Below are 23,780 nucleotides of genomic sequence, written 5' to 3'. Positions count from 1 at the left end.
AGTGATTTCTTATTAATAAAGAAACTGCCTAGACCCATTTGATAGGCCAACCCTTAGGTAGGCAGAGTAAACAGAACAGAATGCTGGGAGAAAGAAGCTGAGTCAGGGAGTCGCCATGGTTCTCCCACTCCAGACAGACGCAGGTTAAGATCATTCCTGGTAAGCCAGCTCGTGGGCTACACAGATTAATAGAAATGGGTTAGATCAATATGTAAAAGCTAGCCAATAATAAACTGAAACTAATGGGTCAGGCAGTGTTTAAAAGAATACAGTTTCCGTGTAATTATTTCGGGTAAAGCTAGCCGGGTGGCGGGACACAGCCCACCGCTCGTATTTCAACAGATCAGCATAATAGTTAACTGGCAGTTAGAAGCTTCTACATCATACGAGTTAGAGCTCACATGCAATTCCATTCCTAATTTTCATTACTGTAGCAATCCTCTAAAAGAATAACTTTCTAAAAGTAAAACATTGGAGACATTTCTCCTGAGCTCTCAGGAATGGCAACTGAGTTCATCATTCAATCAGTCTGTGTGACTTTATTTGTGCTCACAGTTTTGTGGGGCTCTTTTTAGATGCTTGATACTGAGGAAGCAGTAGTACCAGAGAAATGGAGAGTAATCAAAAACGACAGATTTTTCTTCTGTGCACCTGGCATCCATCTTCTGCTTCAAATAAAACCTAAATAGTTAACAAATAGGACATGAGACTTCCTGTTGGTTCTTTTTGGTCTCCCTGTTCATCTAGTTTGCACCATGTTGAGTCTTCTATTGTATTTTGCTAATTGGAAAGAATCCACCACATTTGAACTCTGGAGATGTTCACAGAATATTCTTTACTATGGGACACAAGTTTCCACCTAATTCCTCTCTAGTTATAACCTGATTATGCCCATGTCTTTGCTTTTTATTTGTTTGTTTGTACTACATCTGAACCCAAGTTCCCCTCTCTCCACTCCTCCCAATCCCTTTGTACTACCTCCCCTCTCACTCAGATCCAATCCTTTGAACAGGCCTCCCAGAGATAGCCACTGAACACACCATAGCAAGCTAATATAAAACTAGGCACAACCCACAAAGGCTAAGAAAGACTACTCAGTAGGAAGTAAAAAGTCCCAAGAGCAGATAAAAGAGTCAGAGACACCCCTACTCTCACTGTTAGGAGTCTCATGAAAATGCCAAGTACATAACCATAGCATGCACAGAGGGCCTAGTGCAGACCCATGCAGCCTCTGTGATAGCTGCTTCAGTTTCTTTGAGGCCCAATGATTCTTTGAGTTGTGTTCTCCTTGTGTTCTTGACCCCTCTGGTTCCTACAACAAGTAAATCAACTCTACCATTTCATGAAAAAGCAAAAACCTCAGTATCTTTCTTTCTAATAACAAGAGACATGCCTATTTTAATTCAAGAAACACTTGTTTTGAACATTGAAATGCTGTTTCCTTAAAGGATGGACAGGATATTGCTTAATACCCCTTTTATCAGAGTCTGTGCTCTTTTGGAATGGTCTATTCTCTCTAATGTTGACAATCTCACACCTTCCTTGCTTGTTTTCCATGACTGTATTTTTGTTCAGACAGAAAGACACCATTTAAAATTACTCCTGTCACTTATATACTGATCAGTTGGAACTTCTTAACATTTATTATGGTTGGTTCTAATGTCAACATTACACTAACTGAAACCACCTAAGCAGGAAACCTTACCTGAACAATTGTGTTAACTCCTGAGGGGAGCCCACCCATTGTGGGCAGTACCTTCTGGTAGGAGCACAGATAAGAAGGGCTGACAAAAGAAGTTGTTCTGGCCTCCCCTCCCTTTGCTTGCTTGGCTTTTCTACTTGTGACTGAGTTGACTTGCTGAATTAAACTGCTGCTTCTACCCATTCCTGCACTGTCAGTAGAAGCAGGCTTTCCAAGCTTGGACCATCAAATAGAGACCAAAGGCTGTACAGCAGTGGTTCTCAACCTTCCTACTGCTGTGGCCCTTTAATAAGAAAGCATTTCTTTGTGTTGTGGTGACCCCAACCATAAAATTATTTGCTGATACTTCACAACTCTAATTTTGCTACTTTTATAAGTCATAATGCAAATATCTGTGTTTTCTGATGGCCTTAGGGACCCTGTGAAAGGATCTTTTGACTCCTGCCCCACCAAGGGGTCATGACCTGCACGTTGAGATCTCCTGCTCTATAGAAAGTTCCCTGGCTCTGGGCACCTGCCCTGTGGACTGAGTGATGACTGGCGGGAACTCCTGCGGATAGACAGCTATTCTGGGACTTCCCCAACTGTTGAGGCCTCAAAGACAAGTACTGGGTTTTTAGTATCTGGGTGTGATTTGTCTGTTGTTACTATTTTGAAGCTTACTTGATAAAATCTGATTTATTTTCATCCTCTTGTTTCTGTTCCTCTGGGGCATCCTAGATAAAAACAGCATTTCTACAAACTCTACAATGAGGAAGAATTTTGAAGTCAGTTCTAGTGTGATCCTAACAGCAGAGAACACCTAGAAATATCTATGCCCATTATAACATTACTAGCAAAGATATATGGCATGGAATGGAACATTGGGATTAAAATTATAAAGCAAAAAATAGAGGCAAGAGGACCTGTAACGTTGGTTTAGCTATAAGCATCATAATGGACATCTCGACTATTTTCCAGAGGTTCTAGACTGCTATGTATTACCTGTGTCTCCTTAAAATTCTTTGAGTGAAACTCAGACTCCCAATATATTTGGAGATAAGTTATATTATGGTACATAAGATTTAAAAAAATAATAATCTGGTGCTATTGGTTTCCTTACAAGAAGGGGAAAACACTAGGAATGCCTGTGCACACAGAAACTGCCATGTAAAAACATAGCTGGAAGGCAAATTTATCTGTAGACCAAGGAGCCCTTAGGTGAAACTGCTAACACCTTCATCTGCAACTTCTAACCTCCCGAACGATGATGAAACTAATTTCTGTGATTTAAACAAGACAGTCTGTAGTGTTTTAATATGGTAGTCAATCTGTGGTAGTCTTTTGTAAATGTACATACTTTAGCATTTGAAATGCTTTGTGTCATATAATCACTATCATATCTACAATATGAAGAGAAGAAAATTTATAGGTTGACACACAAATATGTCATAAATATGATATTAGGATACTCTTTTTTTTATTGAGAAAAGGAAAAAAAGTTTCCCCCTCCTCCCAGCCTCCCATTTCCCTCCCCCTCCTCCCACCTTTCTCCCCCTCCCCCCACTCCTCTCCCCCTCCCTCTCCAGTCCAAAGAGCAGTCAGGGTTCCCTGCCCTGTGGAAAGTCCAAGGTCCTCCCCGCTCTGTCCATGTCTAGAAAGGTGAACATCCAAACTGGCTAGGCTCCCACAAAGCCAGAACATGAAGTAGGATCAAAACCCCGTGCCATTGTCCTTGGCTTCTCATCAGCCCTCATTGTTCGCCATGTTCAGAGAGTCTGGTTTTATCCCATACTTTTTCAGGCACAGTCCAGTTGGCCTTGGTGAGCTCCCAATAGATCAGCCCCACTGTCTCAGTGGGTGGGTGCACCCCTCGTGGACCTGACTTCCTTGCTCATCTTCTCCCTCCTTCTGCTCCTCATTGGGACCTTGGGAGCTCAGTCCAGTGCTCCAGTGTGGGTCTCTGTCTCTATCTCCATCCATCACCAGATGAAGGTTCTATGGTGATATGCAAGATATTCGTCAGTATTGCTATAGGATAGGGTCGTTTCATGTTCCCTTTCCTCATCTGCCCAAGGAACTAACTGGGGACATCGCCTTGGGCTCCTGGATCAAGGAAGAAATAAAGAAAGAAATTAAAGTCTTCCTCGAATTCAACGAAAATAAAGAAACAACATATTCAAACTTATGGGACACTATGAAAGCAGTCCTGAGAGGAAAGTTCATAGCACTAAGTGCCCACTTAAAGAAAACAGAGAAAGCACACATTGGAGACTTAACAGCCCACCTGAAAGCTCTAGAAAAAAAAAAGAAGCAGACTCACCTAGGAGGAGTAGAAGACTGGAAATAATCAAACTGAGGGCTGAAATCAACAAAATAGAAACACAGAAAACAATCCAAAGAATCAATGAAACAAAAGATATTAGGATTCTTGAGCTATTGTGTTGAAAACAATGTAAGGTAAATCCAACCATAATAGATCAGTATTTGCTCACATGCATAATTCATAAGTATTGAACATGCATATCATCAGATATCCACTTTACCTCAAGGACACAACCAATAGAACTCTCCAAACAATGGGTTGTTACTTTGTGTATCATATTATTGCTAGCCCATTGCAAACTTAGACAGCCTCAAATTAAATACCACAACTACTTGGAAACAAAACCCAAGGGAAATAAATTTGTCTTTGACACATCATATTTAAAACCCAAAGCATAGAAAAATCAAGTGCAAATAGAGATAAAATCTCACTTATACAAATTTCTGTGTATTGTTACTAGGGAACCTAAGATTCTCATTCCAGAAATTATAGTTTTGTTGTGGCTTCCCCTCGCTAAATTAGACTTGTATGACTACATTTGTGCATGTATTTTGTTTTTATTGTTTTGGCTCTGTGTTTATCATATCTTCTGATAAAAAAATACAGCTTACATTCAGTGTTTTTGTTAATTCATACTTCTTAAAGTGGTTTCCAAAACAAAACACTCAAAGTAATAAGAAAGGCAAGTTATAAAGCTTTAAATCTGAAAACATAAATCAATTTTAATACATATAGAACGTGCTTTAGAACTAGTCCATACCCTCCAAGGTTTTTGTTTAGTCATAGATTGCATTTTAATTTTATTTTGTGTTAGTAGAGATTTCCTGCCCTGCTGTCACTCTCAAGTAAACATACTGAGGCTCATATTAATTACAAATGCCCAGCCAATAGCTCAGGCTTGTTTTTAGCTAACTCTTAAACTTAATTAAGCCATTTCTATTACTCTGTTTTCCACATGGTTCATGGCTTGTTACCTCGTTTTATATTTGTCTTGCTTCCTGTGCATCTGTCTGGCAATTCCTCTGACTCTGCCCTTCCTTATCCCATCATTCTGTTTGGCTTTCCCACCTAGCTTTATCCTGTTCAGTTATTGGCCAGTCAACTTGTTTATTAAACCAATCACAATAACATATATTTACACAGTCTACTAAAGGACTATTCTACAGCAATTTTGTAAGAAGTACCTAGAAGGTTTCCTACCTTTATGGTTGTGCACAGAAGAAGTTTTGACCACTTGCTGCTGTCTGTTTTCCTTCAGAAAATACATTAAATTGTATGGACTTATGGCGAAGTTTTCTCTAGACCAAGTGGGAAGTTGAAAGGTAGAAAAAAACGTGGTCGTAACTCTCTCCTCACACCTAGCGTTGACTGCAATTGGCTTCTGACCACTATGTCTGATGGAACATGTGAAGGGCAGCTGGGAAAGTCCATGTACTTTACAGATTCTGTACTAGGGGAAGAGACTGGCAGAATCCCAACCTCTTTCAGGGAGATTCTGATTCTAACTCCTAACATCTGCAAGACTCCTTCTACGTGTGTGTAAGATACACTGGATACAAGAACATATGTATTTCTATATGTCTTAATGTTTTCATTTTTCTCCACCTCCAAGGATTTCTATCTTTCCACTGGGGCTCAGGTCTCAACCTCAAGCTGCATATCCAGACATCTTGCCAGGCTTCTAATTGATTCCACACTGAGTCTGTAGACTGAGCTTGGGTTCTGACTATACACCTTTTATTGCTCTCAGTGAAGGTGAAACAATGAACTCCTGAGCTTTTCTCCCTCACACATGTCTTTAAATCAGGCTGCGGAATAACACTATTGGGCACAATAGTAGACTGAGGCCAGAGACGTAAGCCAGAGTTCTTAAAACTAGGCTTTACTTACCAAGAATATACTCTGTTTGCTGCTTTGTAGAGGATAATAGAGAACATTTAAAGTTCTGACAGTCTAAATTAGTTTGTTCCAAACATCTAGAACAGCACTAAATCATATCTTTAAAATTTTGTGTCTTAAATTCAACAATGAGTAAAATATAATTAATGAAAGTGCACCCAGGCATTAATGGTGACTGCTGCTGAGCAACACCATTTAATCCTAGGGCTTGAAGTTTCGTTGCCAATAATTATACTCTATTGCACACACACACACACACACACACACACACACCATCACCACCACCACCACCACCACCACCACCACCAACAACAACAACAACAACTAGCTAGAACAGAAAAGTTAATTTGTCAATGATGAGTTTTACTAAGTAAACAGCAAATAACTTCGTTAGGCACAAGTTCAAATTAAAAGCATAAGCTGTGAGAAAGTCTACTCTGTAACGTCACAGTTTTCATGATGGTGAGGCTGTCATCTCTAGAGCCCACCATGATGCTAAGGAGAAGAGGTTAAAATGAGGATTTACAAAACCACAAAACTCACCACTGTTCTTACTGAGATCCAGACATTTTCCTTGGACAAATACTCTTTGATTTGAGCTACTTGGTTTTCGTGTTCTCACTGTTTCAACAGAAGGATAGAATTGTGGAGAGTTGTGCTCTGCCAGTCTGCTGTGTGCTTTTAAATGGGTGCCATGGCACCCATAAGAAGGTCCGTAGACAACTTGAGGAAGTCAGTTCTTTCTGCCCATCATTAGAGTCCTGAGGTAGTGTAGGATAATCTTTTTGCTTACTATGAAGATGTACCTCAACCAAGGCACCTTCTGACTGGCTTAATCAAAAGCTGAGTGGCCAATAGCTAGATGGTGGATGACAGGTGATACTAGGGAAAGACTCAGAGAGGCGGAGAATGTCCCATCACAATGTGGAGGAAGTCAGACATACACGATATTTAGGAAAGGCAACGAGCTACATACATAGCAGGATGTAGATTAATGTAAATACATTAAGTTCTAGGACCTGGTTAGGAACAAACCTAAGCTGAAGTCAAGCTTTCATCATTAATAAGAAGTCTCTGTGTCATTATTTGGAAGCTGGCAGTCCAAAGAAAGCCTGACTATACTGAGAGTCAAGCACACTGAGGTTGTCAGGCTTTTGCCAGCAAGTGCCTTTGCCAGCTGAGCCATCTCTCTTACCCTTGCTTTTATAAATTATCACTCTGAGTTACTCTTACCTTGTTATTTTTTCATCAATGCACAGTATTCATGTTCCTTCTACCACTGAAAACCCAGGGTCCCTTTCGCGAGGTAGTAGTTTCATAGACTCAGAAAATCAGGTCCTCTATGCTTATATTATGGCTTCCAGTTTCGTGCTTTAATGGGATTCCTGCATGTATTAATGAGTAGGTCTCTGACTCTTGTGCCCTCTCTTGGGCTCTGGTCCTTCTATTGGTTTGTCTTGTCCAACTTCGATATGGTAGTTTTTTTTTTTAAATCTTATACTTTATTTTGTTACATTTTAAAAGAGTTAATCCTATTGGATCGGCTGAAGGACAAGGCATCAAGAAGGTGCGTCTATCATAAGTCATGCTAGAGACAGGAGGAATACATAGCCCTTTAACGTACCTTCCCATCCCAGAATTTTTTTCTCTTAGTAGAATCCCCATATGCCCCCTTGAGGTTCTCTTGAATCTGCCTGCTTTCCTGAATTCTTTTTTCTTTTTGATCTCTTCATTTTAGATGCTGGCCAGAGCCCAAGCATGCTTTTCCTGGCTCTTTGGACTTCATTATTGAAAGCTCCCCTTCCCATCACGTGACTGATTGCCAATCCTATCTCTCATGCCCATACTAATTAACTCAGTCTTCATGGCTTTTGCCCCTTTTTTTCTCCATTCTCCTCCTCCAGAGAGCTGCCAAGATTTACAGTGTGTCTCTTTAAATTCTGCTAAAATTATTCTTTAGCTCCTGTTTGAGTTTGTTCTTAAATTCTTTTAGTACAGACACTGAGCAGAACCCCAAGAGGTGACTCTGATTTTCCTGGGAATGTATCATGAATCCCCCCACATTTCCAATAACACTTTCCTGTGTCACTCATGTTTTTATTGTTTAAGCTAATAAAGTTCTAGAACATTTTTTAAGTCTACAGTAAAATCGAGTAGAAGGTAGAGCCAGGTCCAGCATAGCCTAGCTTCCTCCACAGCATTCACACCACTGCCATTGTAGCAGCGCATCTCTTAGATCCTATGAACCTCTGAACCACCACTATCACCCCCAGTAGAATGCCAGAGGGCATTCTTTGTTTTTTTTTTTCTGTAACACAATGTCAAGGTACTGTTTGGTCCAAAGTAGCCACCCTCCACCCCCATGGCAGTGCTGGTGGCAATGTCCTAATCAGAACTCTAGCCAGGTAAACAGAGGATGGTTATTGGGCAAACAGAAACCTAAAGGCTGGTTTCTGTTTACCACAGAAGTATATCTCTCGGGCAGATTTCTGTTTACCAGGGACTTCTCTCAATTTGCCGGTAAAGGTCAATTCCTCTGGGCAAGGGCATCTACTTTTGAACAGCCTTTATCAGCTCAAAGACCCCCATCTTGCTGATTGTCACATAAAATCTGTTTGCTTTCCACCAGCCCTCTGCGCCCCCACCCCAAATTGCATCAGAAGACTGATTCCCCAATACTCCTTTCCTTCTGTCCACATCTGGTTCAGGGGTGTCACTGTCTCCTTGTGTATAGATACCATGTGACAAGAAACAAAAGAGCAAAACAAAGGAAAGCAGCAGTGAAAGTACAGATTTATTAAAAGTGGCAGTAAGTGCAGAGAGGGCACTCCCCAGGAGGGAGCTCCTGAGTGCTGTTCTGGAGTTCATCATTTGATTTAGAGGGAGAGAACAACCCCCAGGATGGGAATGGGATAGATCCTTACACTGATTGACAAGTACAATTAATTGGTGTTATTTCTCTATTTCCCTCTCTCTTTCTGTGTGTGTGTATGCACACACATGGAGCAGTGCATCCCCAAATTTTCTAAATTTTTTTTTTGATTTGTCGAGACAGGGTTTCTCTGTAGCTTTTGGTTCCTGTCTTGGAACTAGCTCTTGTAGACCAGGCTGGCCTTGAACTCACAGAGATCAGCCTGCCTCTGCCTCCCGAGTGCTGGGATTAAAGGCGTGCGCCACCACCACCCGGTTTGCATCCCCAAATTTTAAGTATGTGCATGTCATGCATGTGCACGAATTGGCCAATAGGACTTTCTTCCCAGCAAGTCACTTCAAGAACGGATAATTGGCTTTCACCATGTTTGTGCCCAACACCAGTCTGAACTGAGCTGGCCCTTTTTCTCTCTATGTACCTTGTTTTGCCTGAACACAAATTATCAGGAGGGAAGGCACTGGGTTTTGCTCTATCAGGAAAGGGCAGAAAAGTGGCAGATAAGAAAGGTTTTCAACAGGAAGTGACCTGGGTCATTGGGTTGTTCTTAAACTTGCTTACCTCATTTATATTCATGCCGATGTTTCTGTGTTACATGGTTTGGACAAGTCTATGATGGTGTGATGTCCCCATTGCAGTGTTACACAGAAGTCTTTAGGCTATGGTATAAGAATGTTGAATCCCCATCACACAATATTAAGAAATGGTTGAGGTCTGTCAGAAGTTAATTATGGCTCTGCTTTTAAGAATGGAATAATTAATTCATGCAACCAATTGAACAATTAAAGTTTAAGAGTATGCTTGCTATGAACAAAACAAAGAAACAGGTTGGCAGTGTCCATCACTCAGTCAATATCTCTCATCATGAATAACCCATGTCACCTGAGGATTGCTGACACGAAGGCCATGAATAGAGCTATCAGTCAAAGTGGAAAACATTTTAAAATGACTTACCTGTTCTATGGAATTGTGCTATTAGCAACAGAAAATGGATTCAGTTTAACAGCCCTAAAGCTCTCCTCAGTTCTGCCTATTTATCCATTCCCTGGGCCACTAACAGTCACCAATCATTCCATTACTGTATCATTTCACATTTTCAAAATGTCTTATCGCTGTGATAATAGAGCACATAGACTTTGCATGCCCAGAAGCCACCAGTGGTGTGCATTTAATTATCATTTATGTGTCTTCATGGCTTGAAATTTCTTTTTTTCTAAGCATTGAATAATTTTCCATTGTCTGGCCTTATCACAGTTTATCCCTTTACCTTCTGAAGGCATGCTGACTGTCTTAAGATTTGGCAATTATGAATAATATGACTATAATTTAAATTATTTCTTCTAATTTTGATATTATAAAATAATTACATCACTTCTTTCTTATTTTGCTTCCTTTAGACTCTTCCACAAGGCCTCAACAAAGAGCTACTGACAGCTAAGGAATGCTGGGAATGAAAGAAATAGTCTTCTCCAGTGAACACAAACTAGCTAGGTTCCCCATACTAAATGGTGAACCCTGAAAACATATTGTTAGCATCTGTTCTTAGCTTCATCCACTGGGTAAGCACCGAGGAGTAAAGATGTTAGGTCACATACTATGAGTGTGTTTGGTTTTAGAAGAAGCTTCCTCTAAAGGACTACCCATTTCCTGTTCAGGCCGGCAGCAAGCAGTTCTTTCTGTTGCACTTGCCTGCTATATTTGATGTCAGTAATTGGAGGATGTTGATTTTGATAAGTGTTGTGTGGCCTCATTGTTCATTGTGGCTTTGATGCACAATTCTCTGGTGAAAGATGGGACTTTTAAGGATTGATTAGCTCATTAAAACTCTTTTGTGGATTAATGATGTTCTTAAGAGAGTGGGCTACTGATAACTGTGATCAATTGGCTTTCTCTATGTCATACCTGAAAACTCACCTTTCCACCATGTCATCGCAAGCATGGAAACCGTCACGGGATACCAGCACCAGATTCTAGGACTTCCCAGCCTTCACAGACTGTAAACTGAATAAGATCATGTTATTTATCATTTATTCATCTTATGACATCTCTCCACATGGAAACTTTATTTGATGAAGTGTCTGATCAGATCCTTTGTCTATTTCTTAATTAGGTTGCCTGTTTTATTTCTGCCAATTTCATGAGCCATTTATACATTTTAGTTATTACTCCTTTTGTCTTCTGCAAATCTTTCAGAATCACCACTTAGCTTCCCTTTTCATTTCTTCTTTTTCTCTTTCTCTCTCCCCACCCTTTTCTTTCTTTCTTTCTTTCTTTTTTTTTTTTTTGAGACAACCCTGGTTATTCTGATTAGGATATTGCCACCAGCAGTGCCATTTGCCGGGGGGGGGGGGGCACTTTGGACCAAACAGTACCTTGACATTGTGTCACAGAAAAAACAAAGAATGTCCTCTGGCTGCACAGACTTTCTTTTGGGGTGGTAGTAGTGGTTCAGAGGTTCATGGAATCTAAGAGATGCGCTGCTGCAAAGGCAGTGGTGTGGATGTTGTGGGAGGGAAATGTGGGCTAAACTATGCGGGACCTGGCTCTACCTTCTACTTGATTTTACTGTGGACTTAAAAAAATGTTCTAGTGTTCTAGTAATAAATTTTATTAGCATAAATAATAAAATATGAGTGGCACAGGAAAGTGCCACTACTACCTGGATTGACTTGGCTTTGCATTATTTTCATTGTGACTTTCACAGTATAGAAGGATTTTTTTTCTTGGTTGTTATTTTTTGCTTTAGTTTTGGTGCGTAGTATACGTGTGTGTTCCTGCATGTATATGTGCAAATATGTATGCATTTGATCATCTATGGAGGGTACAAAGGCTCAAAGTTGGTGTATGGTGTCTTCCTTAATTGTTCTCTGCCTTCTTTTTTGATACAGATTCTCTCACTGTTTGGATAATTCACAGATTTATTAGATGGGCTGGCCAGGCAGCCCCAGGGATCTGTCTGTCTCTGTCTTCCCAGTGTGAAGGCTGCAAGGCTACTGCACCATATGTGGGCGTGGATTCCGGAGATCTAAACACAGGTCCTCATGCTTGTGCAGCATGCAATTTACTGACTGAGTGATGTTTAGTTTTGATGAAACCCAGCTTATTAATTTTTTCATAGGTTATAATTGCAGTATTATGTCATCAATCACCTAACCTAATTAATATTGTTATCTTTCTTAATGTCCAATTTTTCTGTTAAATAGACTAACAATGGTGATTATTTGGTTGATTTGCTTCAAATGATTTTCTTTTGCCGTCAACTACATTAGAAGAGACAGAGGAAATTACTCAAATTCTGTTTCCTTTCCTCTCCCATTTTTTCTTAGTGGTGTCATTTCTCCACAGTCAGCGTTTGGAAAATGAACACACTATTTGGTTGCAGTCAGCTCACATTTGTTTCTGATTTTGAATTGCATTTAAATATCATTACCATCAACCCTTTCCTAGCCTGACGCCTGCAGGAACGATGACAATAGAATATTACGTTCTGGTACTGGCCGGCACCGTACAAGACTACAGAGCATGCCTGGAGACTCTTGTACGTGTCATTTTTCCTCTTCCGGTCCTGAAGTGTGTGCAGAGGTCTCAGAATCACTGACTTTTCTCCACTATGCATTTTTCTTGTTATCCTTCTTGCAATTCTTTCCTTAGCTTTAAATCCAACACATTTTATAGATGCTTCTTGGTATTAATATTCCCTAGAACTAGACTTTCTCTTTCTTTTCTCTTTCTTTGTATAGTTTAATTTCATTTTATTTAATCAAACTGTCTATAAGCATAAAAGATCACTAAATATTACTTTATTTTACTTTATCATAAAAAGCTTAGAAATAAAAGATAACACGCTGAATTTTAAAACTAGAGGTCATATACCTTAGTGGTTTTAAAGTCTATTAAATAACAAAAAAAAGTCAAAAATTATTTCAAGATTTTTTGTCTCTTTGTTTTGTATGGGGAACTGAACATGGTTCCTTGGGATATGCTAGAAGACTGATAAACACTGAGATGTATTTACTACTTGCTGTCATTTTCCCTAACTTAATTTTAAAGATAGAATGCAAAGTAATGGGTTTCCTTAGGCATTTTTATGCTTATATGTTATTATAATTTGATATAACCCATCCACCTTTCACCCACATTCCCTGCTACTGCTCACGGACTTCCTCCAAGTAGTCCCTCTATATATGTTTGCATGCAGTAAAAATTCCATTATACTCTTTTTCTTCTTTTCCACCCCCTTTCTGCTTTCATGATCTATACACACACACACACACACACACACACACTACTGCACACATCTAAACTCAAATTCCACAACAGAAAGAATATATGCAGCCTATCGTTTTTCTGAGTCTGGCTTATCTCACTTAGCATAAAGTTTTAAATTTTTATATATTTTCCCATAAATCTTTTATGATCCTGTTTATGACTGAATAAAATTCCCGAGTGTACCTATACTGCATATTCTTTATCTATTTCTTGGGTGACAGACACCTAGGTTAGTTCTATTTCATTACTATTTTGAACATTACAGCAATAAGCATGTTTATGAAAATACGTCTGTAAAATGATGATTTAGGGTCCTTTAGGACATACACACACACACACACGCTCACACACACACACACACACACACACACACGGTAGAGTTGGGAATTATGCAGCTTTGTGTTTAGGGCTATTAAGACATCTTCACAATGATTTCCATAGGGGCTGCACCAGGAATGTATAAGTGTACTTCCTTCCCCAAACACTCACCGGCATTTGTTGCTACTTATTTCCCTTTAAAATAAAACTTTATTATTAAGTACGTGCAAATAACTAGTGTCCATGGTACTCGAAAAGTATTCTCATGCCACCAGAGGAGAAAGGGAGACACAAACCTAGCTATGAAACATGTGAACTACGACAGTGACCTGCTGATGCAGTAATGATCCAGTCAGAAATCATTTTAACAGCAACCTTTTGAAGCCTTCATCTGGTGTGTTATGCATTTCAATGTCTCTGCAGTATTAGTTGTGTGTGTGCAGGTGATCTTTTGAAGAAGTCATATTACCTTGCTTTTTTGTGTTTCTTATATTTCATCGTATAATGCAACTGTCGGTTTGAATAGCTCTCTGAATTTTATTTGGAATTTTTCTTTTAATTGGAGTTCTCTTGAAGGCCGATCCCCAGTACCAGTTTCGAATAAGACTTCTACTTCCCTCCCCTTCATGAGGGGGGAGCTGTGCTTCCCTTGGTTTTCTTTCTTTCTTTCTTTCTTTTCTTTCTTTCTTCCTTTTTAATTTTTTTCTTTTCATTCTCTGTCCTTTTGTGAGTAGAAGCTCTTCCGTTTTTTCTCTTTAGAATAAAGTCAATGGTGTTCTTATTCTAAAGCCTCTTGTTCAGCAGGTGCACATCAAGAACATCTACTCTACTATCTTTTCAAGAAAATTTCCTACATATTTTATTTTTATGTTTGGCTGCATAGGAGGCTGAACCTAAAGGCCTCACTCATGTTATGTAAGATCTCTGCCAGCTGGCAATAATCCACAGTCCTTTTTCAACTATTTTTACTGATAATGGTCCCTTAAGTTTCCCATGTTTGCCTTGCACTTAATATTTTTGTGCTCCTGGAACTGCAGGTTCTCCTGCTCCATCACATAGTCTTAAGTCATTTTTCATATTAATAAGGTGTCTTAGTCAGTGGCCTGTTGCTGTGAAAAGACACCATGACCAAGGCAACTATTTTAAAGGAAAGCATTTCATCAGGAATGGGGTAGTAGTTTAGAAGTTTAGTTCATTGTCATCATGGCAGGAAGCATGGTAGTATGCAGGTAGTCATGGTACTGGAGAAAGAGTTGAGAGGTCTGCATAAAGATGGAGCTACTGTGCTCAGCTTGAGCATTTGAAATCCCAAAGTCCATTGTCCAACAAGGCCACACCTCCTAATCACTGTCAAGTAGTGCCACTTTCTAATGACAAAGCATTCAAATCTATGAACCTATTTATTCAAACCACCACAGAATGTTTTCTAGAGTTGTCTTATCAATTTGCTATGCTTTCCTATGTTATTTCTCTGCCGTTATTGGATCTGCTACAGCCTTTACCAAACCTCCTTTGCTTCTTTTTCCTAGCTATATATTTTCTTTCCACTGCCATCACATGTGTTAAACCTTGGCTAAATGTAAAATACCCATTCTTCCTGTAGGCATCTTCAAGTGTTTAGAAGGGACACACGGGGATAATTTTTTTTTTATTGAGAAAAGGAAAAAAAATATCCCCCTCCTCCCAGCCTCCCATTTCCCTCCACCTCCTCCCACCCTTCTCCCCCTCTCCCCACTCCTCTCCCCCTCCCCCTCCAGTCCAAAGAGCAGTCAGGGTTCCCTGCCCTGTGGAAAGTCCAAGGTCCTCCCCCCTCCGTCCATATCTAGGAAGGTGAACATCCAAACTGGCTAGGCTCCCACAAAGCCAGAACATGAAGTAGGATCAAAACCCCATGCCATTGTCCTTGGCTTCTCTTCATCCCTCATTGTTCGCCATGTTCAGAGAGTCCGGTTTTATCCCGTGCTTTTTCAGTCATTGTCCAGTTGGCCTTGGTGAGCTCCCAGTAGATCAGCCCCATGTCTCAGTGGGTGGGTGCACCCCTCGTGGACCTGACTTCCTTGCTCATGTTCTCCCTCCTTCCGCTCCTCATTGGGACCTTGGGAGCTCAGTCCAGTGCTCCAGAGTGGGTCTCTGTCTCTATCTCCATCTATCACCAGATGAAGGTTCTATGGTGATATGCAAGATATTCGTCAGTATTGTTATAGGATAGGGTCGTTTCAGGTTCCCTATCCTCATCTGCCCAAGGAACTAACTGGGGACATCGCCTTGGGCTCCTGGGAGCCACTCTAGGTTCAAGTCTCTTGCCAGCCCTAACCCTTAACTAAGAATTGTGCTTCCATGCTCCCCTATCCAGCCTTCCTTTATCCCAATCATCCTGTTTCCCCAAGTTCCCCCCATCCTCCTCTCCTCACTTTTCTCTCCCCATCTCCCCTTACCCCCAACCCACCCCACCCCCAAGATCCCACTTTCCTCCCCGGCAATTTTGTCTACTTCCCATAGGCAAGAGGATAACTATATGTTTTTCCTTGGGTTCACTTTCTTATTTAGCTTCTTTAGGTTCACCAATTGTAGACTCCGTGACCTTATTTATGACTAGAAACCAATTATGTGTGAGTACATCCCATGTTCATCTTTCTGGGTCTGGGCTACCTCACTCAGGATAGTGTTTTCTATTTCCATCCATTTGCATGCAAAATTCGAGAAGTCATTGTTTTTTACCACAGCGTAGTACTCTACTGTGTATATATTCCACACTTTCTTCATCCATTCTTCCATTGAAGGACATCTAGGTTGTTTCCAGGATCTGGCTATTACAAATAATACTGCTATGAACATAGTTGAACAAATGCTTTTGTCATATGATCGGGCATCTCTTGGGTATATTCCCAAGAGTGGTATGGCTGGGTCCAGGGGTAGGTTGATCCCGAATTTCCTGAGAAACCAAAACACTGATTTCCACAGTGGTTGCACAAGATTGCATTCCCACCAGCAATGGATGAGGGTACCCCTTCCTCCACAGCCTCTCCAGCAAATGCTATCATTGGAGTTTTTTTATTTTAGCCATTCTGACAGGTGTAAGATGATATCTCAAAGTTGTTTTGATTTGCATTTCCCTGATTGCTACGGAGGTTGAGCATGACCTTGAGTGTCTTTTAGCCATTTGAACTTCTTCTGTTGAGAATTCTCTGTTCAGTTCAGTGCCCCATTTTTTCATTGGGTTAATTAGCATTTTAAAGGCTAGTTTCTTGAGTTCTCTATATATTTTGGAGATCAGACCTTTGTCAGTTGCGGGGTTGGTAAAGATCTTCTCCCAGTCAGTAGGTTGCCTTTTTTTCTTAGTGACAGTGTCCTTTGCTTTACAGAAGCTTCTCAGTTTTAGTAGGTCCCATTTATTCAATGTTGCCCTTAATGTCTGTGCTGCTGGGGTTATACCTAGGAAGCGATCTTCTGTGCCCATCTGTCGTAGGGTACTTCTCACTTTCTCTTCTATCAGGTTCAGTGTGTTCGGACTGATATTGAGGTCTTTAATCCATTTGGACTTGAGTTTTGTGCATGGTGATAGATATGGGTCTATTTTCATTCTTCTACAGGTTATTTTATTCTATAAAAAATCAGATAACTAATAAGCATGCAGCATGTAAACATGTGCATTACCATGTATATTAAAATGTTTTTCCAGTTATCTTTTCAAGGTAGTGCATGTGCGCACTGTTTTCTCACAAAATTAGGTTAGCTTATAGACCATAGTACAATATACCATTAAACTTTGCAGTGCTGGTGCGGCTTCAGCATGTTTGAGGTCTGGTAGGCAGAGCCCATTTCCTACTTTGCCAACAGTTCTATTGCCCTCACAGGTTCAACCTCCTTTTCAGGGTATTTATCCTCAATATTAAGGATCCACTCTCATGACCAAACCCAAACCTAACAACATCATCTCAGGAACTATTTGAACACTTGAATAAATACAGGGGACACACAAATGTGCAATCTGGGTCACATCCTAACCCGGGAGGAAAAAAAGATTCTCATAATATATATGCTGCGAATGTGTATATCTTATGTCAATTTCTCATCTTAGCTCATCCTTTTTCTATAAATTATTCAACTCTTTTGTTTTGTTTTGTGGAATCATAAATTTTTATTCCCCGAGGGGATTCCTGGAAGTACTGCAATACCGGGACAATGCGTAAAGTGGACGGAGCAGGCTCCTTTTCAAACTCCTAGTTCAAAAAATCCATTTAATATATTGTCCTCAGATAGAGGACATATCAGATATTAAGCTGATAAGAACAAATACTACACTTGATCTTAGCCAAAATATCGAGAAGTGATTATGTGGAATCATATTTTTAAATGTTGGGAATCTGAGATCTTCTCCCAGACGTTAGTACCATTTTATTTTTATGTTTTTTCCCATACTGTGGATTGTAAAATATCTTCTTTGCCTGTGCATCATGTCTATACATACATTTGAAAGTCATTAAAGAATATTTGGTAGGTGTGGTGACTCACATCTGTAATTTTAGCACTGTAGATGCTCAGGTAGAAGTACTGTAAGTCCCAGGTCAGCCTGAACTTCAAGAGGTACCCTATCTCAAAACAAGCAAATAACACTATCAAGAGCAACTGTAATACCAAAAGCTCCCAAAGCAAAGATTGTTTTAAGGCTATTATTTGCTTTGTCATGATTATCAGTCATGTACTTGGTTTATAGTTAAAAATTACTAAATTTATATTAAGTGCAATGAAGAGGTGTGTTTTTCTGAATTGTTAAGTATAGATCGAATGTCAATATTTTCATTGTTACTTCTGTTAGAATAATAATTCCCTCCCCCAAATTTCTAAGTCTTAATCTCTGAGATTGTGAATTTTTCCTTGCATGCCTATAATGGTTAATCTTGGTTACCAACTTGACCCCATCCAGAATAAACTAAAAACAAACAAACAAACAAACAAAAAAACAAAGAAGCTGGGAGAAGAATTTTCTTGATTGGATCATATGAAGTAGGAAGACCACCCTAAATCTGGGCCACATCTTTGGGTAGCAGCATGCATAAAAGACATGGAAGAAAGAAGCTTTTGCTTTTGCCTACTTACTTTGACTCTCATTGAAAATTTCATTTATCCTGCTGCTAAGGCATTTTACTCATGGGTGTTAGAATCTAGCTCTTCAGAATTCTGAAATAGACTGAAGACTAGTTGAGACATTCGGTCTCATGGACTCAACAACCACAGGATGCTAGGTCTTTTTTAACATGGATCAACCATTGCAGGAGTAGCCTGTAAGTCACTCTAGTAAATCCCTTTTAAATATACATGCACAGATGCATACATATATAGTATATGTTTATGTGTCATATGTTATATATACAGTACAAGTTTTAAGTGTGTTTTATGTTATATATACATATAACACACACACGTGTGTGTGTGTGTGTGTGTGTGTGTATGTTGTGTGTGTATTAGTTAGGATTACTATTGTTGTGATGAAACACTATGACCAAAAACAAGTTAGGGAGGAAATGCTTTCTTTCTCTTTTGCTTCCACATCACTGTTCATCATCAAAGAAAGTTAGACCAGGAACTTGGTGTTATAGCTGGTGCAGAGACCATGAAGGAATGCTGCTTACTGACTTGCTCCTCATGGGTTGCTCAGTGTGCTTTCCTCTAGAAACAGGGACATCAGCCATCATGGGCTGGACCTTCCCCCACCAGTCACCAATTAAGAAAATGCCCTACAGGGTTGCCTACAGCATAATAATATGGAGGCATTTTCACAATTAAAGTTCCCTCCTCTCAGATGCCTCTAGATGTGCAAGTTGACATAAAAAACTAGCCAGGACAATATACATGCATACATATATAATCACATACACACATTTAAATGTAAATGTTCATCCTTTTCTGTTTCTTTAGAGAACCTTGGTTAAGACAGAAATAAACCAAACAAACCACCCGTCTTTAAATTTGTGACTAAACTAAGAATCTCCAGATGGGAAGATTGCCCCAGATTATCTAGGTGGGCAGAATGTAGTTACAAGTGTCCCTCTGGAACAAGGTGTTGTCAGCAGGGCCACCAAAAGAGAAAGAAGTGTAGAAGCAGAAATAGAAGAAATAAGCTTGGCAATACTGTGGTGCTGGGTTTGAAGATGGGGTGTCCCTGAGACAAAAAGCTTCCAGCAGCCCCTGTAAGTAGTAAAAGCAAAGAACTAGACAGTTTTATCCAGAGTCTCCAGGGCAAGGGGCTGTAGCCATGTCAAATTAGACTTCTGACCTTCAGAACTTTGAGATAATAAAAGCACATTTTAAGCTTGTGGGATTTCCTTACATCATCACTAAGAACCTCATCCATCAGTCTACCACTGACCACTTCACCATTTGGTTTATCCATTTTCATTTGCTGCATAGAACTTCAGTTTTGTTATCCCAGATTTATGTTAAAATCCCGAGAGGCTGTGTATAGTATGTGATAAAGTGGGACCACTCTCCTGTTTTTATCTTTCACATGAAGTAGATATCATAATGATAATTGGTGCTGGAATAAATTCCCCATCCCAGTGCTCAGGTTTGCCCACTCATGATAAGACAGAAGAGGTCAAGCCATTTTGTCTTCAGATGGATCATATAGACTCATACAGCTGACCAAAGCTAATTCATGTATGTGCTGAGGTAAGTCACTTGTGGTTTCATTTGCTCTGCAGAATTACATAGGCTGTATGCTTTCTGCATTCCTATCTGAGTAAGTCATGAACAAACTGCTGGATAAACTAAGCTTATCACTAGTTTATACCCCAACTCCCCAAACTGTTGAACAAAAGAAAAACTAATGCTTCATTGCGATCTGATTGGAGCTAATGCATAAGAAATTGAACACTACTTAACACTGTTGGGATGGGACAGTTTGCTAACTTTTGGTTTGGGGATAGATACCCATTTGGTTTCCTGCTTCTTATGATCTGTTTGATAAAATGAGGATTTTTCAAACAAACAACAATGGTCTTTTTAGATCCTGAGTTCAAAGGCCATGTGTGTGGCTTGTCAAAATTTTGATGAAAGCTTTATTCAAACAAAATAGGCCATTATCTAATCTGCAAGGAAACTCTGGGGGTGGTAAGAAGGAGCCTTTTCTTCAATAGAGTATTTATTTCTCTTTTGACTAATAAACTGTTCAGTGTACACAGCCCACTCTATCTGGGATAATGTTTGCTGTTAGGGCACTGTTAATGTTAAATGGCACTAGTAATTCTTTTAATATAGTTCTGTTATTGAATAACACACACACTTCAAGACATTGTATTCTTTCTTTTTAGTGTTTATTTACCAAGAAGCACAACTATAGCTAAAAGGACCTTCTTCCAATCCCAAGCCACAGTAAACTGTTTCTAAAGTTATTTGGGATCTTCATAGGCTACTCTTCAATGTGCTAGTGGAATCAACTTGTTCTTCTTGTTTCTCCTCCTCCTGTTTCTTCCTATCAATTACTACCTCTTTTCTGCACTATGACCCTTGCTTTGTAAATGGTATAAGTTCCTTACCTAATTGTGCAATCCTCCGATGTCTAGAAGAATCTCCGTCAAGTATATCCTGTTCTGACAAGCTTGTGTTCTGTGCAGCAAGGCAGACTGAAATGGCAATGTCCATCTTAACTCTTCTACTGACATGTGACCATGCATGGATCTCCCTCCCTAAAGAGTGGTGACAGTATGTGCATGTGGCTTGCCAACAGCTCGGGGAAGCTGGTAGCATAATTTAGATCAAGAGTGTGTATAAATGGTACGACTTTATAATGTTCTGGGCAAGTGTAAGGCGGAACTGGTACTTGAGACCTTGGATGCCCTGCTGCAGAGCAATATGAGTCTCCCCATTCTGCCAGGATCAGGGCCTAGTATCTCATGGGGGCAGCAAATGTTTCTTCATTTACAGCCAGGAGAACAAGGCATCCTTAGAGACGGTGTTTTCCAGATAGATTACTCATTCATCCCACCTTCTCTACTTCCTGCTGTATGCAGAAGCCACCACCCTGGAGATATGACCCCCTGCCTTACCACACAAGGAGCTCTCCTTCTCAAACCACATCTGAAGACACAGGAGAGCAATCCCTCCTCCCCAGGTCCATGCCCACTCATCTCATTGTTCATATGACACATCCGTGGCAAGAGCTTCCTTGTCCCTGTGGCCTCTTAACTGTATTCTTATGTCTCATAGATCTCATTGTCAGTGATCTTAGGATGGAGTATGCTCACAGTGATTCTGTATGAATCCAGGAATTGTTTATAAACAGAGATAGGAATGGCATTGTGTTTGTGCAACTCATTTAAAAATGTAATGTATAATTAAGAAATACAGGTTGGTAGATATTCATTTATAATAGCCAAACTTGTAGTCATGTTAGTTATGTTTTCTAGATGTACAGAGACATATTTCAGATGATAGGTATTCTTCGAATCTTTCAAAGATTAATAAATTATGGCATTTAAAATTAATATAATTTCTGTGTGATTATTTCAGGTCCGGGTGGCCATAAACGATCAAGCAGTCTCAGACTACACATGGATAAAGCAGAAAGTAGAGAATAAATTGAACCAGAAGAAAAGGAAAGGTGGGTATAACTTTCAAAGTCTTACCTTTTTTATTATGTCTGTTAGTCACCCCTCACATCCCAAACGCTCCATGACTTTCCAGAACAGCTCCACCAGATAGGAACCAGCTGTCCAAGTACCTGATAATTTACATAGATATAATAATAATCAGGATAATTCACATAGAAAGCATTGCACTCATTGGCGTAAACTGGGATTTACACAGCACTTCACATTTTCTCCTGTCTTGCAGCTTAGTCCCCCTTTATTTTTTTGTTATTATCTGTTTGCCTTTTGGCTTAGCTTAGGTAGGTGATCTTTTCAGAAATCTCTTATCACATTTAGTCTTCACTGCAGCCCTGTAAAATAGACAGAGATAGATTTTTATTTTAAATATAAATATAATTTAAAATAATTTTAATATTGCTAGTGCTAGAAAAATCAAATTACAGAATTAATATTGAAAAAGACTATCATCTTTCTTAAATTCATTTGTACTCTTTAACAGCAAAGTTGCTAAAATTTTGTTTTTAATTATATTGTTTTATCTAACTTCAAATAGACTTTTACTGTAATGTAATGATTCGTGTTGATTAGGTACCATCTGCTATGAAGAGCAAGGACACACTGTGCTATCAGTACCCTCATCTGTTTTCATTGCTTATTATTTGCAACAGTGTTTACTTTTTAAAGTAATAGTTATCTTTGTGACTTTAAATTCTTTGTGTTTATATTATTTTTTTACTTTCTTTTATTTATTTCTTTGTGAGAAGTTTCTACTGAGTTTGTGGTCCTTCCTATAAAATAGGATTTTAATCTCTCTGTCTTCAGCTTCCCTTCCAACTTTACTTCTCCGTTTGCTGACATTGAATTTTACATCATCAAAGATGTTGATATTTAAGCTATAATTTGGAATTAGAGTTCAGGCCTCTTAATGTATCTGTAGCTCGATTACAAAATTCAGAGGTCAATGAATATTTTATGTGTTATGTAAATATCTGTCTGCTTTTTGTCACTGTGACAAAATCCCCGAGGTGAACAGCTCCTGTGAAGGAGATGGTGATTAATAACTACAACTGGCCAACATGCAGAGAATAAAAGACTAGTGAAGGGTCAGGTCTACTTGACTTATATATATATACCCCAGGGCTCAGGGTTCATTACAGAAGAGGTTGTAAAAGACTGTAAGAGCCAACGGGAATAGATAGCTACAGCAAAACAGCATTTGCCCAACATGATAGTACCATTGCACACATGAATTCATAGCAGCTGGGACTGCATTTACAAGATCTGTGCAAGATCAAGCCCAATAAAATTCCAGAATGGTTAGGGGGTTGTAGCATGATTAATAAAAACTCAGAAGCAGAAATTGGGTTCAACTTGAAGATCAGAAAAGCAAAACAGTCAACCACTGATTCTTACCTCTACCTTAGTCCAAAATGGCTGTCCTGCCTCCAGGAATCCCAGAATGAGACTGGTGAGAGCTACCTCCTCCCATTTTATATTTTTCTCTTGGACTGGAATTAAAGGTGTGCACCACTACCTCCTGGTTTTTATGGCAACTAGTGTCACTACTGGGATTAAAGGCGTGTATCACCACTGCCTACTCTATGAACAGTGCTTTACTCTCTGATCTTCAGGCAAGCTTTATTTATTAAAATACAAACGAAATAACACTACAAGAGATGGCCGGTAAAGTTCCACCACAGCTGAGGAGCTCTTTCCAGTTGACGGCTGCTGGAGAAGGGAGAGCCAGTTTTTTTTTTTTTTTCAGGAATG

The 23,780-nt window shown here is 39.6% G+C and overlaps 1 non-coding gene across 1 annotated transcript; it reads right to left on the bottom strand.

Annotated features, from left to right (window-relative positions):
- Positions 1–17,557: 17,557 nt before the first annotated feature.
- LOC121456033 lies at positions 17,558–17,754 on the bottom strand. Its single transcript, XR_005975584.1, has one exon. It is a non-coding gene; the product is annotated as a U2 spliceosomal RNA (small nuclear RNA).
- Between the last annotated feature and the right edge of the window lie 6,026 nt (positions 17,755–23,780).

Source organism: Microtus oregoni, unplaced genomic scaffold (genome assembly GCF_018167655.1).
Source record: "Microtus oregoni isolate MIOR12 unplaced genomic scaffold, Mior012 000014F_ref0000157, whole genome shotgun sequence".
Classification (NCBI taxonomy): Eukaryota; Metazoa; Chordata; class Mammalia; order Rodentia; family Cricetidae; genus Microtus; species Microtus oregoni.
This window is presented reverse-complemented; position numbering and strand designations above follow the sequence as displayed.